General features: G+C 39.5%; 1 protein-coding gene across 6 annotated transcripts in view; it reads left to right on the plus strand.

Moving 5' to 3' along the window:
- The window catches only part of UBAC2 (UBA domain containing 2), a 174,330-nt gene that overhangs the window by 68,986 nt on the left and 88,065 nt on the right, over positions 1 to 17,279 (plus strand). The window lies entirely within an intron of this gene.

A 17,279-nucleotide genomic window follows, 5' to 3' on the forward strand; every position in this document is an offset into this window, starting at 1 on the left:
CTACTTCAGTTCTGTCTTCTAACTTTTCTTTTTTTTTTTTTTAATTTTTTTTTTCAACGTTTATTTATTTTTGGGACAGAGAGAGACAGAGCATGAATGGGGGAGGGGCAGAGAGAGAGGGAGACACAGAATGGGAAACAGGCTCCAGGCTCCGAGCCATCAGCCCAGAGCCCGACGCGGGGCTCGAACTCACGGACCGCGAGATCGTGACCTGGCTGAAGTCGGACGCTTAACCGACTGCGCCACCCAGGCGCCCCTGTCTTCTAACTTTTCTAATTAATGTTTTAAAATAAACTCTTACGAAGGACAGCATGTACATGGAAAAGTATATCCTAAGTTTGGAGTGCATTGAATTTTTACAGAGTGACATCCTTTTAAATACCATCCAGATGAAGTAGAGCATCTCCTGCACTTTTGCCGCCTCCCAACCACTACTTCCTCCCCAAAGTCTGTACTGACTTTTAACACCTGGTTTATTTTTGTCTGGTTTTGAACTTGGTATAAATGGAAATGTAGACTCTGAGTCTAGTATCTTTCTCTTGGTTTCATCCATGTTGCTGCACCTCTTAGTAGATCCTACTGTGTCATTACTGTGTAGTGCTCTGTCATGTGAGTCACTACCGTTTATCCGTTTGACTGTTAGTGGACATTGGAGTTGTTTCTGATTTGGGACTATTACAAATACTTTTGCTGCGGACGTCCTCAAACATGTCATTTGTGTGTATATGTACACACCTCTGTTGGGTATGAACTGGGAGTCAGAAGCTGAATCAGGGTGTGCATATGTTTACCTTCAGACTGCCTTAGAGAATGTATTGCCAGTTTTCCTGTGGGTCGGGCATTTGGGAGCAGCTTGGCTTGGTGATTCTGGCCCAGAGTCTTTCACAAGGTAATAGTCAGAATACCAGCAGGGACCACAGTCATCTGAAGGCCTCTTCCAAAATGGCTCACTCACATGGCTATTGGCAGGAAGCCTCAGTTCCTCACCGTGAAACTGCCTAGATATCAACATGACATGGCAGCTAACTTCCCCCAGAGCAAGTGATCCAAGAGAGTTAGCAGTCCTTTTAGTCATTCTGGAGGGTATATTGTAATATCTTATTGTGGTTTTAGTTTGCATTTCCTTGATGACTAATGAGATGAAGTGTCTTTTCAAATATTGAGTAGTTATACTTTTGCTCTCCTAGTTTTAATATCCAGTAGTTCCTTTTTATTTTTGGAATATCCATTTTGGCTGGCATCTTGGGTTTTTTTTTCATGCACCTAGTATTTTTTCTTACATCTCTCATGATATTAAGGAGAATCCCTGCTCCTGCCCACCCCCCCCCACCCCCGCCAAGGTTTTCATTTCCCTCCACAGTTTCTGTTTCTTCTGAGTTCCTTCTTTTCCTCCTCGTTGTCTGCTTCTGATCTTAAGGGTTTTCTCTGAGCCTTTGGCTGTTTATATTTAAGAGCCAGCTTCTAAAAGGGGCTGATAGAAGTATGCAAGGCACTGAATGACCACAGACTTCATTGTAGGGCCTCGTGGTTTCACTATGAACTAACTCTCAGTATTAGGATCTGGACATTTGTGTCTTTTTTTCCCCCCTCATGAATTGTCAAATTGCCCAAAGCATACTCTCTCATCTACTCTCTGTAAGATGTAAGCCTGGGAGCCTTAACATTTAGTATATAAACTTTGATTTTTAGTATTCTATTTGCACACTCAACTGGGCATGGGAGCCCCCCAGTTGCAAGATATTCCTTGTTACCATTTCTAGATAAGAAACGTTAGTCATCTACTGGGATAGGAAGGAGCCCTCAGCAGATAGGCAGACTTTTGGGAGAGGATCAGTGCTCAGACTGCCTCTTTGCAGTTCCAGGCAAACCTGGCTTCTCAGATCTCACTGTTGCTGGTTTAGTATTGCGTTTTCTCAGATATGCCAAGTTAGCACTCTGTTCCTGTTTTCCCGCTTTGAGAAATTTTTACATACGTTAACTCTTCTCTTTGTGGGTTTATGCCTTTAAGGAAATCTTTTAATGCCATTCTTAAAAGGTTTTAGGAGACAGCAGAGGAGGCAAGTACATGTGTTCAATCCACCATCTTTAACTGGCAGTATTGTTTAAAAGTGTGTGTGTGTTTTAAGAACACTTAAAATTGTGGAATCAGCTTCTTTTTTCTCCATTGATTGTATCAGATACATCTACAGGCATTCAGAAATGGTATTTAAAGTCCTGTTTCATCCCAGTTCTCACCCTGTCACAGCAAGCATGAGCATTTCTTTAAGGCTCATTCTTTGTTTCTTTGCAGATTGTGTTTTAGGCATTGACCTAGTAGTGTTCTCTGTAATCTGCTGGAGGGGTGGTGGTGAAGGTGAAGGGAGCAAGGAGAAACATTCTTGGTCTCAGGATCTGTCTCCAGGAATTTAGTGTTCTATTCATTTCTGCAAATACCCTATTTCTAGCAGGATAAATTTCCTACTAACCTCATCATAGAAGGACCTTTCGTGTTGTTCTTGATGATCACACATGTAACATAGATCTTGCTTTATCCAGTTTTCTAAATCTGCTTTTTGGCACTGCAAGGGATAAAACTTTCCAGGACTGGGCACAGATGATTCAGGAGGTTAAGTAACAAATACTGTCATGCCACCATAATTATTTGATGGATCAATTTGGTTATTTGGACCTATTTAAAAGAATCAGCCATGGATATTTGAATGTAATTCTGAATTTTGTAGTCCTTTGTTAAGATTTTCAGTTGGGCTGTGGTGTTACTGTGATAAAAAGTGTTGGTGCCAAGAGGTGGTGTTAACTTCTAATCTTAAAAGTGCTGAGGGATCGGGTTCTCTATAGCTGAGGGCCAAGTGGAGAGTAGCAGCACACCTATAATCATCTGTGGTCATCTTCAATATCAACCGTTGGGATATTTTAAGGGAAGTGGGTATTGTGGGCAAAGTTAACAATAAGTGACAGTTAACTTTCTAAATTTTTTGTCCCTCTGTCTTGAACTTGGGCTGAATATTTAACATACAAATAGTCATCATATCTTGAATGATGATCAATGGCTTTATTTAAATTTTTTTTTAATTTTTATTTATTTTGAGAGAGAGAGAAAGAGAGAGAGTCAGAGCGCGAGCAGGGGAGGGTAGAGAGAGAGGGAGACACAGAATCCGAAGCAGGCTCCAGGCTCTGAGCTGTCAGCAGAGAGCCTGAGGTGGGGCTCAAACTCCCAAGCCGTGAGATCATGACCTGAGCTGAAGTTGGACACTCAACCGACTGAGCCTCCCAGGCGCCCCTATCAGTACCTTTATTTTAGAAGAAAAGCTATATTTCTCAAGATAAAGATAGAGCCACCAGGACCTCCAGATTCAAAGTGATCACATTAATGTGTTTAGAATGATAGATTAACTGAATTGAATGAATAGATATTTTAAATCTCTTCTCTCCTTTGCTTCTTATTAAAAAATACTTTGTGAAATTGGTTTGGTTATATCTGTTTTACTGGTAAGAAAACAGATTCTTGGAGAGACTAAGAAATCTGCCCAGGAGTATGAGATTCAGTTGACAGAGTTGGAATTTTGACCTAGATCACTCCTAGATCTAAAAAAACAGAGTAGAAGTAGAAGTTGACAGGTTGATGGTTCATCCTGTTTATCAGTTTGCAGAGGATTATGTTTCTGAGTATTGATCACAAGAAATGTTTAGGCGTTCTCTCCTAATGAATTTCTCTTTATAAAGTCTACTGTGTAACTAAAGCCTTTGGAATTTCAGTCCTGTTTCCTTCCCAGTCTCTCTCCCCCTTCTATTCCTCCCACCCCCCTCACCCTTTAACTTTTTCCCACCCTTCTTTGCTCACCCCTAGTTTTTCTTCTTCCCTTCCAGCAATACCTACTGGCATGGCTGGACTTACCAGAGATTTTAATAAGTAGGTACTAAAATGTGATTACACCAAGCAAAGTTGACTAATGAAAGAGAAGTTTCTGAACACTTATTTAGAATGAGAGATATGAGATAATAGCCTCAGCTCAAAGGTGACTTAAGCTTAAAGGTGACTTCTTGCAGAAGCCGTTTTTGAGCAGCTTGACCTCAGACTAGGTCACAGTCTCTTGAGAGATTCTTTCCTAGAACACTTCTCACAGCACTCATTACCATTGAAATTGAATAATTCATTGTATCATGAATGGTTTAATCGTCTCCTCCACTAGAATATAAGCTTTATGCAAGCAGACCATGTCAGTCTCACTGCTGATCATGCTTCAGTTAGCTGATTGGCTCCACATAGTGAGCACCTGTGTTAGCTGGATGGGTGAATGGATGGTGGATGGATGCACAGAGTAAATAAATGGATGAAAAGGCATTGGTCTTTTGATTGCATTTCTTCTGCTTTTGTTTGGACTATTGCAGAAGCTTCCTAACTGTTCTCAGTTTTACCATCTCAAAGCTATTATCTGTATTGTTCCACACTCCCTTAGGTTATCACCAAAGGAGATCTTATCTTATTCCTTTCCGCCTTCAGAAACCTGTGACTTCCCACTGCTATTTGTTAGTAAGGCATCTCAGAGTTGAGTTCCAACCAACCTCTGTAGTCTCGTTTTCTCTCATTCCCCCCCTTCTACTCTACACACCAGCTACAGAGCATTATTCACCACAACCTATCACTCCTGTGTCATCTCACATCTCACTGAATTTACGTATGTAGACAGTCTGCTTGAAGTGTCCTTTCTCCCTTGCTTGGCAGATTCTACTTATCCTTCAAGACTTACCTTGGATATCTCTACTCTGTGGAACCCTACGCCAGCCAGAATCCATCACTCCTTCCTTTGTGATCACGGGTGACTTTATCCTTACAAGTTACACATAACATTTATTATTTAGTTTTGTAATTATTTACCTAATTGACCCCCCTCTCAACTTGATGCTTTCTAAAGATCAGGCTCTTCCTCTCTTTTATGGCTCTCAGTATGGAGTGTCTGGGAGACAGCATGGATTAGTGAAAAGAGTGTTCTTTAATACCAGAGAGATGTGGCTGTGATTGAAATTTTGGTCGGCCACGTGCTAGTTACTTGAATTATTCTTTTGTACTAATCCCCTTTCTTTTTCTTTCTCTCTTTCAGTCAGTCAGAAAAATATAAGTATTGAATTTCAAATTTAAGTTTAGTGGTATTTTTAAAGGATTAAAACATGGATTTATAAAATTATTTCCAACATCTTATCTAAAGAGAAACATAGAATTCATTAATTCTTAGGTTCTCAGGGTATCTTTTTTCCTAACCAAAGTTTCCATCTCTCCATTGGTTCAGTATTTGGGTGTGTAATGCCCTGTGTCTAACATCATCTGTTAGGAGTCAGTGAGGACACCCATTCGTATCCCAGGCACTGTGTGCCACCTTGATGTCACTTTAATCCTCAGAATAATCCTCTACCGGGGCACCTGGGTGGCTCAGTCGGTTAAGCGTGTGACTTCTGCTCAGGTCATGATCTCATGGTTCGTGAGTTCAAGCCCCATGTGGGCTCACTGCTGTCGGCACAGAGCCCACTTTGGGTCCTTTGTTCTCCCCCTCTTTCTGCCCCTTCCCTGCTCTCTCTCTCAAAAATAAATAATGGAAAACATTAAAAAGCAACAACAGAAGAATCCTGTACAGTAGGAGCTACTATCCTCCCCTTTGAGAAAACAAGCGCAGAAACTTGAGCACCATTTTCTGTAAAGTGATGAAAGTAAAATCGTGATGTTAGAAGATAAGGAGAGGAAGCGGCTTCTGTTGCCTCACTTATGCATTTGATACTGTCCCAGGAGCGATTAGGAAACAAAGTTGCTACTCTGTGTAATCAAGATATTAGTAATGTTTGAAGCCCAATGTCTTCAGAGTCCAATAAAATGTCATTCAGAGTTTCTTACCTTGGAGATTGTTGGTTAATTGTGGAAGGAGACTTGGGCTTTTCACACTGCAGGGATTTCATTGACAGTTTCAGTGGTCAGAGCGGCTTTCCAGAGGATGGATTTAGTGTATCCTGTTTGAAAGGGTCTGTAGGCTATCATCAGAGGTTATGAAAAGCCACATGAGCATTGATTTTATATATGAATGTGAGGACAAAGTTAACCTGTGTGAGGCATAGTTAACCCAGTTTTCTCAACTTTGGTCAGCACTTTTAGCTGCATAGTTCTTTGCTATAGGGGGCTGTGTTGTGAACTTTGGGGTGTTCAGCGACATCCCTAGACTCCACCCACCAGATGCCAGTAGCAACCCCTCCCCCCACCCAATCATCACAGCTAAAAATGCCTCCAGATCTTTCCAGATGATGCTTGGGGTGGGGGCAAAATTACCCCTGATGGACAGCCGCTGATCTAAACTGAGCTTTTACAGCACTTCCCACCTCTGTTTTGAAATCCCATAACATGCATGGTGCTGAGTGGTAAACAGAACCTTGAAGAGAGCCCACACCCTTGAGTTGCTGATGGCCTGTGAAGCTTGTTGAGATCTTTTGACTAGGTACAATATTTCTAGTAGGTGACTGAAATAGCTTTGGTTGAGGCTATTAGTAAAAATTTGTTTCAAAGAAGTTTAACATCTGTTTTCATTTCTGCTTTTGTAACTTGCTTTGCTACTCAATTCCTTTATTTTAGATGTCTTCCTCTTAGAACTTAAAATATTTGAATATATGTCAGAATTTCCAGTTTAATGGGAAATGTTTTATTTGAGCAGAAATAAAAAATATTAGTAACATCAACTTAGGGTAGGACAGTGGAAAGTTTAATGTTAAGTTAAGCTGAGATGACAGCAGAGTAGATAATAGTGAAGGGAACTTGAAGTCTGGTGTATTCAAGATTTACTTCCTGTTCTTGTTTATCATTGGAAAGTTGCACCTTATGAAAGATTTGAGATTCAGATCATTGCATTATTCTAAGAAAAAAAAAAAGTCAAAATGCTAACCACGTCTCGGTAACCATAGCAAAATATACAGCACACAAAAATAATCTATACCTATCTTAGGGTTGAATTTTTTTGTATGCAATCTATGCTGAGTTCTGAAGTATCTGATGTGCTTTTATTATCTGACGTCAAAGGGAAAAAGGCTTTCTCAGTTAGGAGAGCACAGGCATGCCTGCCAGTTGAATGAATAGAATCAACTCGGGTTTATTTAGCGGAAAGGGAGTTTGTAATTAATGCAGTTCAGAGAATGTCTGGAAGGGCAAAAGAACCAGTCATGGATGCAACGAAGCCAGAAAAACACTCAAAATAATCCCCTCCCCTAAACTGATACTATTTGTTTACTCAATGGTTAATGGTGGCTTGTAGAACCTAAGATGAATTCACCGGGACAAGTTGGTCTGTATTAATTTCAGCTCTCATGCTGGTACCTGGAACAGTGCTAGGTTCATAGTAAGCCCTAAGTAAACATTTGTTGTATAAATAAGTTAACATAAGGATATGTTAGTGTTAGCAACTACATGGAGAAAAAATACAGAGTAGCATTATGAAATGTTAATATTATATATTCTATTTGGAGATTTTTTGGATAGCAGGATTTACTCTTTTTTTTAAGGAATCTTGATAAATACATATTGAATAACTATTTTGTACCCTAGAGTCTTATTGTCCGTATGTTCCTGATTTAAATGAACGTCCACAACAATCTTACAACAGTGGATGTTAGTCTCACTGTGTCCGTGAGAAAGCAGAGGTTCTGAGAATTGATTGAGTCACTAGGGTCATGTCTGCGTATTTAACAGGCAGAGCCTAGATTGAAATTCATGCCTGTCTGACTCTTAACTCAGACATTTCCTTTTGTGTAACACAGTTTTAATGCATTTTTTTTTTAAAGGTAAAAAATGTAGTTCATGGTTCTCTCTTTGCTGAAGTAGAAAGTAATTTGAGTGTGTAAATTCACCAAACTGGCACTTCCTATATACATTTTCAACTGCAGTGTTGCAGATGTTCATAAAAGTAGATGTTAGTGTCTAAAGACAGCTGTTAGATTGTATTCAAATTTTGTTGCTAAAATGAGAAGTACAAAATAAGCACATGCTGCAAGAAACTTTTCAGATTGGGAGACTATGCCCCATGGAACAGGTTCTGAAAAAGTACTAACTACATGCCACTCCAGTTATTTGGCTATTAATTTTCTTTTAATTTATGTTTTATTTATTTTTATATTTTTGAGAGAGAGAGAGACAGAGTGCGAGCAGGGGAGGGGCAGACACACACACACACACACACACACACACACACACACACACACAGAATCTGAAGCAGGCTCCAGGTTCTGAGCTGTCAGCACAGAGCCTGGTATGGGGCTCAAACTCGTGAACCTCAACATGACGAGCCAAAGTTTGGACGTTTATCCGACTTAGCCACCCAAGCACCCCTATTAATTTTCATTTAATAGAAGAAACTGTGCTATTCCTCTTCAAGCTCCCCAGTGCTGCCACTACATTTTATACTTAAAAACCATTTTTTTTAATGCTTATTTATTTTTCACAGGGAGAAAGAGAGCAGGGGTGGGGCAGAGAGAGAGGGAGAGAGAGAGAGGATTTGAAGCAGGCTTCTCTCTGTCAGCACAGAGCCCACTGCGGGGCTGAAACTCACGCCATGAGATCATGACCTGAGCCGAAGTCAGCCCGTCACCCGACTGAGCCACCCAGGCACCCCCCAAACATTTTTGAAGTAATTCTGGCTTATAGAAAAGTTACAGGAAGAGGACAAAGAACTCCCTTAGCCCATAAACCCGGATGTCCTCATTATTAACATTGTTTACATGTGCTTTGTCATTTTCTATCTATCTATGGTATTTTCCCCGAATCATTTGAGAGCAAGTTGTAGATGTAATGCCCCTTTATGCCTAAATACATCAGTATGTATTACTTTATTCATATTTGGCAATTGTCCAAATAACGTCCTATTTTATAACAAAAAGAAAAAAAAAATCTGGTCTGTGGTCCAGTCCATTATTACATTGTGCATTTAGTTGTAATGTCCCTTAATTCTTTAATCTGGAACATTTCTCATTCTGTCTTTGTCTTTTATGACCTTGACATTTGAAGGAGTATAAGCCAGTTACTTTACAGAAGATGGACTTTATTTTAATAATGCGTTAAAATTAAAGTTTTAAAAATGAAGCATTTTTATTTAAAATTTCATTTAAAAATGAAGCAAAAATAATTTGTACTTCCCATGTTTATTTTGGTATAACCTGTTAAAGCTTTTTATTATGAAAAATTTCAGTCACAAAAGCAGAGAGAATAAGAAATGAGCCCGCTTACCCAGATTTAATAATTAACATCTGTTCCCCCAAAAACAAAGTAATTTAAATATTTTGAAGCAATTTCAAGACATCATAATATTTTCTTTCATGTTCTAAAAAATAGTTTAGTGAGTTCTAAAAAATAACATTTTATTGTATAACTATATTATTTTACCTAACAAAATTATTTGTAATTTCTTAATATTATATACTGCAAAAACTATGTTCAGATATCTTCTGTTACTTAGAAGCCCTTTTATACTTGGTTTTGCACTTGACTGTGATGTCTCGTTTCTTCTTTTTAAAGTTAAATACGCCTTCCTCCCTTTTGGTAGAGTATTTTGGTATTTTCTATGGTATGATGGATACACTGAGATTGGCTTGCTCATTATCTGTTGCATGGTCCTCCTAGGGTACCTGCACATAAAGCAGAGGGTGGAAAGCTGAATGCTTTATTTCTTAAGCCCCCTTGCATCCAGAGTTCTGGGTATGATTTAGGCTCTACCAGTCAGAAGAACTTGTATGGTGCTTATCGAGTTCAGTGTGAGCCAAAGCAGGAGCATATAGATACCAATTTTGTGGTCTAGTTCTACAGACCCAACAGAGCTCTCGAGGTTATAGTTCATACAACTTCCTGGTTCCTAGATGCTACTGTAATGATGTAATGACTTCCTGATTTCCCAGGGTCCTGAATGTGGCAGAGGAAGCAGTCTTCCAGGTAGACCAATTGTTCTGTGTTGCTCCTGGAGGCACAGTCTGGACCTGCCCTTCTAGCCCTTTCAGCAGTTTTATAAGTACCTAAATGTGTATACTAAGTCTTTTTTTTTTTTTTTTTTGCCCAAGACATCTTGAGAGCTATTCTGTTATCTGTAAGTAAATCTTTGCTGATAGGACTAGTAATCAAGAAAATTCAACTTTTACATTTGACTTCAAATGTATGTATACAAAGTGGTGTACCTGACTCTAAAATACCTAGATTTGAACTGGAACATGGTTTAAGGAAAAGGAAGTGGCCCTTTGTGTTAGGAGATCAATGGAGCATTATGTGTGTGCGTGTGTGTATGTTTATGAAACACAGTCTTTTCATGTGGATTTCTAGTATAGCCTGTTCTTTGCTGGTGACTTTGTCACCAAAAGCCATCTCTTACTAGGACTTCTTGAAGGGCTGTTGAGACCATTCTTCCATGTGATCTTAAAATATGAATGTGGGGCGCCTGGGTGGCGCAGTCGGTTAAGCGTCCGACTTCAGCCAGGTCACGATCTCGCGGTCCGTGAGTTCGAGCCCCGCGTCAGGCTCTGGGCTGATGGCTCGGAGCCTGGAGCCTGTTTCCGATTCTGTGTCTCCCTCTCTCTCTGCCCCTCCCCCGTTCATGCTCTGTCTCTCTCTGTCCCAAAAATAAATAAAAAACGTTGAAAAAAAAAATTTTTAAAAAAAATAAAAAAAAAAAATATGAATGTGACCCCATGTGTCCCATTCCTGTCTTTTTTTTTTTTTTTTTTTTTTTTGTATGATTTGGGTTGTGCAGCTCACTTGATTAGAGACAACATAGCCACTTGATATATGCCACCATCTTTCTCTCTCAATCCTTGGTCAGTCCCTTATTTTCTGCTTCCACCCTTAACATACCAAGAGTATGGGAATGTGTTGGAGACTACACTTACCAGGTTTTAAGATATATTACAAAAAAGTTTCAAACATACACAAATGCAGAGAGAATACTATGATTAGCATGTACGCATCACCTTATTGGCATTTTGCCGAACACACAAGTTTCAAATTGTTTGACAACTGGATCCTTAATGGGATACTTTTTTTCTTTCCATGTGCCATTTTATCATTTGCTTCCTCAGTTCTGCATGGCCAAGACCTACAGCATCTTTCAGCCCTGCCCCTGCCTCCGACTGACTGGTCTCTCCCTGGGTGTCTCCAGAGACCTGAGTGCATGGGTACAGGCACAGTTGAATGCCATGTCCCAGGTAGAGCATTTACCAGGTTGTGGGACTACAAACAGGGATGCTTTGATTTCCTTGTTCTGTGAGTATTGTGTGTATGGGTCTGTTTTGATGATGCCTTCTTAACAGCTCTTCTTTAGGTAAAGCTAATAACACTCAAAATTCATGACCTTTCCTTGCTCTTGATCCTTTAACAGGGAAAAGAGACAGTAATACACAAGCACTTGTGATATTTTCCTTACCCTCTTGAGTTGTAATATGTGTATGGTAAGCCAGTGTGTAATCTAGTTGTTACATCATTTTTCAAACCCGAATGCAGGCAATGACCTCATATATTTTCACTATATATGTTTTAAAAAAATGCCTGTGTTTCACAGACGTAAGGGGAAAAATTGTAGAACTGGTGCCCTCCAGCAATAAGAACACATCACAATGTTACCATTTTTAGAGCTCGATTAAACCTTTTGTAGCCTCCTTGTAGTTTCATTCTGACACATTTTGTTTTCTTCTCAAAACCTGCATGGGAAAAGTCTTTCTTAAAAGTATAGAAATCAGGAATAAATATTCTCACACTCTGAGAAAACTGATAAAAGCCAATCAAATGCTACTTGAATTCTTGGTTTGGATCCATTGTAGTAGGTAGCCATGTGGGGCCGAAGACTAAGGTGCCCGTGAGTGGCTTGCTGTGTAGTTGACTAGACAAGACATTGAAAAAGCATTATTAGCAGCAAGAAGCCACAGAGTAGGTATGCAAATAAAGACAAAAAGAAAGTCTTTAAAACTTTTGAGGAAGATAAACTATTGAAGAATAAGATCATGTATTTTCCTACATACGTTACCCTCTTATATGGTTTCTTCTTTCTAACAGCTGCAGTGTGGCAGAGATTTCTTTGAGGTAGAGCAGTCTGGATGTGTATTATCAGGGAGACATTAAACAAATGTATGTGTCATACATTGCTTCCTTGTATGTGGAAGGAAGAGGAAAAGCTAGGGGCACTCCTCGTACTCGCAACGGAAAACCTTTCTTTTTGGAAAGGGAATCCTGACTGATTTCAGTGTCATTCCAGTTTCCAATTTAGTATACTTTTCATGGTTAATATTTCAATATGAAGCATGTGTTATCTATTGCTGTCTAGTAAGTTATGACAGGCAATAATAAAACTCCTCGTGCGTCATACTTTAATAGTACAAATCATGTAGTAAGTTCAGCTAATATTTGATGACCTGTAGTCAACATACATTTTGTGAGCATTATCAATGTGCAAGATGCTGTGCTTGCACTTACTCAGAATAGAAAGAAGGAGAATTCAAGGTCTCTGCCCCAGAGGAGCTTGTGTTTCGTTTGAGGAATGTAAGCATAATGCACATGAAATAATAGATCATGGGCAGTGTGATGTTGGCAAAGAGTTGACACATTATCTTTTTTTTTTTTAATGTTTATTTTTATTTTTGAGAGCGAGTGAGCCCATGTGTGCACATGAGTGGGGGAGGGGCAGAGAGTGGGGGACAGAGGACCCGAAGCAGGCTCTGTGCTGACCGTAGAGAACCCGATGTGGGGCTTGTACTCAGGAACCCTGAGATCATGACCTGAGCCAAAGTCAGACATTTAATCGACTGAGCCACCCAGGCGCCCCTCCATGTTATCTAGTGCTGTTGTTTCGCTGATAAGAAAACTGAAATCTAGAAAGGCTAAAAGACTGGACAGAGGTAGTTAGCTGATTAGCAGTCAAACCAGAACCAGGCCCCAGGCTTCCAGGCCAGTATGTTTTCTCTTTTCTTTTATTATAGGATAATATACATCTAAAGTTAAAACTCTGTGGCATTGGCTATATAAAATCCAAATAAGTTGAGGAAAGGAAGATGGGTGGCTGTCAGCAGTCCAAGAAGAATTTAAGGAGGAGGTATGATTGGGATGTGAATATAAAGAATAAATAGAGGAAGCAGAATAATCCAGTGATTGAGAACCAAATATTTGTTGTGTTCATGGTACAGAAACAAAACCAACTCCATTAACTTGAAAGGTACATGTTGGGCAATAGAGGGAAATTAGGTTGCAGGGGTTTGCAAGTGTGGGAGAGGAACCTGGACTTTGTGTGGTAGATCATGGGGAACTGTTCTCAGTCCTGGAGCATGAAATGACACAATGAAAGTGGGATTAAGGAAGATTATATTTGTTTGCCAGGAGAACTGGATAGTGTCTGTATTTTTCTTTTCTTATGCTCTGTTTATTGGTCTGTTTCATTCTAAGTAGATGAAATACTGTATTAGTCAGAAAACCGGTTTATGTTATAGCCACAAATTAACCTGAAATCTCGGTGGCTAAATACATAAGTGTGTTTCTTACTTGCACTCCTTGGCCAGCACAGGTGGGTGGGGTATGAGGTGGGAAGTTCTCCATTTACTCATTCAGGGATCTAGGCTAACAAAGATTCCCACCATCTAGAACATCTTTGGTCACTGTGGCAGGAAACAAGAGGGGAATGGAATATCTCTCACTGCTCTCTAACACTTCAGCCTGGAAGTGACATATGTCGCTTTTGCCCCCAACCCATTGGCCAGAAGTAGTCACACATATTCCCCTAAGGGAATTTGAGGGTATTTCATCAACAGTGTCTCTTCTTTCCCAAGACTCTTTGAAGATCTGGACGGTATAGCTTTACTTGTTTAAGAGAAATAATACAGTAATTAAGAGGGCAGACCCTGGAATTTGGCTGCCAGGGTCTAGAGCCTGGCTTCCCTGCTTATAGCTGTGTGACTTTGGGCACCATGCTCAGTTTCTCTGGAACATAATTTCCTTGTCTGTAAAACAGGGATAGTAATGAGATGAGCCTCACAGAAATATTATGAGGCTTGAATGAGGGGTGTGTGTGTCTGTGTGTGTGTGTATGTGTGTGTGTGTGGAGAGAGAGAGAGAGAGAGAGAGAGATGATATGTATGTATGTATATTGCTCAGAGTATTATGCCATGTAACTGTTAGCAAGCATTTGTTGTTGTCGTTACTACTCTGCTGGCTTCCAGTATAGCATCTGAAAGGAAGGCTAGTTTCTGACTGTAGTTGAGGGGCTGGGGGAAAGATGCTGTAGTAAATTTAGGTGTGAGATGCCAGCATCTTTTCATCACAGAAGAGATGGGCAAAGGAACATGCAGAGAGGGACACTCGAGCAGTGGTCACTGGCTAGATCCCACGGATGACAGGAGGGCCATCAGGAGTGGGTGTCTGAGAGAATGAAGCTTGAGTTTGCAGAGAAATTGGAAGCCCTGCAGGAAAGAGGGTGCATGGAAGCCCTGATGTTCTGGTGGAGGATGCCGGAGCCACAGGAAGGCACACAAGGTGGTGGGGGGGAGAGCCATCTCTTAATGGACCTGCTTCTGTAAGCGGGGACATGCTTGCACTCAGAGTCAACCTCTAGGCATGAGGGTTGAATGCTGTGGATTTCATTCCTGACTCCACCTCTCCATGTGACCTGGCACTTGATGTCCCTCATCAGCAAAATGGAGATAATAATTGTCCCCATCTCTTAGGGCAATGAGAAGTAAGTGAAATAATGCCTGTCAAATGCTTGGAAACATGGCATGAAGGAAGGACTCAATAAATGTCCTTTTTAGCTAATGGAGCTTTTATTTTAAAAGAAATTTAGGGATTATCTTTTAAATGACCATTTTCTCAGAGTTTGATCTAAACAGACCTGCACTGGCAGGAGTTCTCACAAGTGCTTTTAGCCCTCCCTGGATTCGAAAGAATGGGCCGTGTTGTCACCAGATCAGCTTTTCAATTTTTCATTCTACCCTGAATGGTCAATAGGCAAATGTTTTTAACTTTGCAAAGAATAACAAATTACAATGGGCTAAAGAGTGATCAAAATAGACCATTTTAAAAACCAATTTAAGATCAGTGCTTCCCCTTTTAAAATTGTCTGGTACTTTTTACTGATTGGTAGGAGTCACTGCCCTTGCCTCTTGAAATATAAAATTATTTCCAAACAGAATGTATTCTGTATCTAGATTTAAATTGGCCTGTTGAGTAATCAGCTCTATTTTTTAATATGCCTAATTTAAATTCAGAGTCTTAGAGGATCACTGTCTTCAATTACACATATGCTCTAGTATATATACTTGAGTACATGTAATTAAGCATGTAAGGCATGTCTTTTCATTGAAAATTAAGAACTTCACAGATATTTCAGTAGAGCTTTAGAATTTTGTTGGTAATAGTACAAAACGGGTGCTATTCAGTTAGATGGATATTTGAGAATTTTTTTGTGAGCCAGGCTCTATACCAGGTGCTGTGCACATAACAGATGGTATCCTTGTCTTCATGGAACTCACAGCCCAAACAAGTTTATAATCTACCTTCTGCTGACTTTTTGTCCTATTTAAGAATTAGATGATCTCTTGGCATATAATAAAACAGTTAAGCCTTCTAATACTTTTTCAGGGTCTGTGTGATGCAGTTCTGTCTACTTTGTGGCTAGGATATAGACTTAGGGTTACATTTCCAATGTTGCCTCTCATTTACCAGGTGCCTTTTCTGAACTTGGGTTTCTTTATAAAGTCTGAGTGATACTATGTGCTCATCCTGTTTCACAGGAATATGAAAAGGAAGACATAAAGTATGGACTGTTTTGTAAATTATTGAGCTTGTGACGTATAACCAATATTATTTCTAACATCTAACATTTACTATTCTATATCATCTATACTATTCTATACTGTCATTGAAGAGTTGATGCATTTATACTGATTCAAACTAAATAGCTTTGAGGTTTTTTATTTTAAACTAACCAAATATCCTTTTAGGAAAAAAATTATGGAGAGATAAATATGATTAGCTGCTGTAAAACTGTCAGCTTTCCTAGATGAGTTTTTCTAGTTCGAGATGATAATTTAAAGTTGTTAATAACATATCACCTGATTCATACAGAAAATACTTACAGGTTTGTGATTTTCAAACAATGTGTTGTATATAAGGCCACCTCCTTTGTTCTGTAGCAGAATACAAAAATTATACATCACTGTCCCTGTTCTCCAAGTTTACCTACTCCATGAGGGAAATAAATGTAAAGCCAACTAATAATACAAGACAGTGAAAGGGTGCCCAGAGGCCATGGGTAAACTATGGCTTCATGAATAAAATAGGCAATAAGTGCCTTTTGAAGGAGAGTGAATAGTTGAATTTGCCTCGAGTACCAGCTTTTTTTTTTTTTTTTTTTTTTTTTTTTTTTTTTTTTTAAGATTAGTTAGAGATAGGTTTAAAGTTTACCTTTTTGGCAATATGACTACTGATTGGGGAAAATCATTTATATGGATTTGCGGTATATTTGAGGCAGGAAGCAGAAAACTAAACAGATAAAAGAATGTGGTATTTCTTGGCTGAGTGACATAGATGTTTACTTCCTTGTTTGAAGGATCTTAAGATCCTCAGCACAGGGAGGACTTTCTCATCTGCTGCAAAGCCGCCTGTCGGCTCATACATAAGCTGGTCTGTGCTCAAATGTTGTCACAGAATTTGTGCACCGTACAGACACTCTGAAGTTAAGGAGGCTTTGTTTCAGGTTTTCCTTCAGTTGCTTTCATAATTGTTTTGGGATCCGATGCAAATGACCATGGAAGTGCCACCTTGCATAACATGTAGTCTTCTGCTCTTTCTTACACTTCACGTTTGGAGGTTTATGTGTGGAGTGAGGAAAAGGCCCTCACATCCTGACTTCCATCCATGTTGTCTCACCTGTCTCCATCAGCTGTTACAAAGATCAGTGCCTTCTTTTAGTCAGAGGCTTCAAGGTCAGCAGCTCTTTGTGAAATTCACATAATACAAATCCGAAAGTACTCAGTAAATGGTGTAACCATAGAGATAAATTTTCTTACTGGATCAAAGTTGAAAATGAGTAAGATAAGAATTCAAAAGAAAAGGTTTCCAGAATATAAAGCCTAATAAAAATTTTAAGCATGACTTATGATGTAGCACTTAATTTCTGTATGTTCCATTATCAAAATTGATATCGTTACTAACATAAATACCGCGTTGGGGCAACTTGAGGATTCAGTGAAACAAATTTGAGCCGGCAGACAGGGTGACTGTACTTGCAAAGGTCATGCTACTCATG

The sequence above is a fragment of the Leopardus geoffroyi genome, chromosome A1 (genome assembly GCF_018350155.1).
Source record: "Leopardus geoffroyi isolate Oge1 chromosome A1, O.geoffroyi_Oge1_pat1.0, whole genome shotgun sequence".
NCBI classification, from domain to species: domain Eukaryota; kingdom Metazoa; phylum Chordata; class Mammalia; order Carnivora; family Felidae; genus Leopardus; species Leopardus geoffroyi.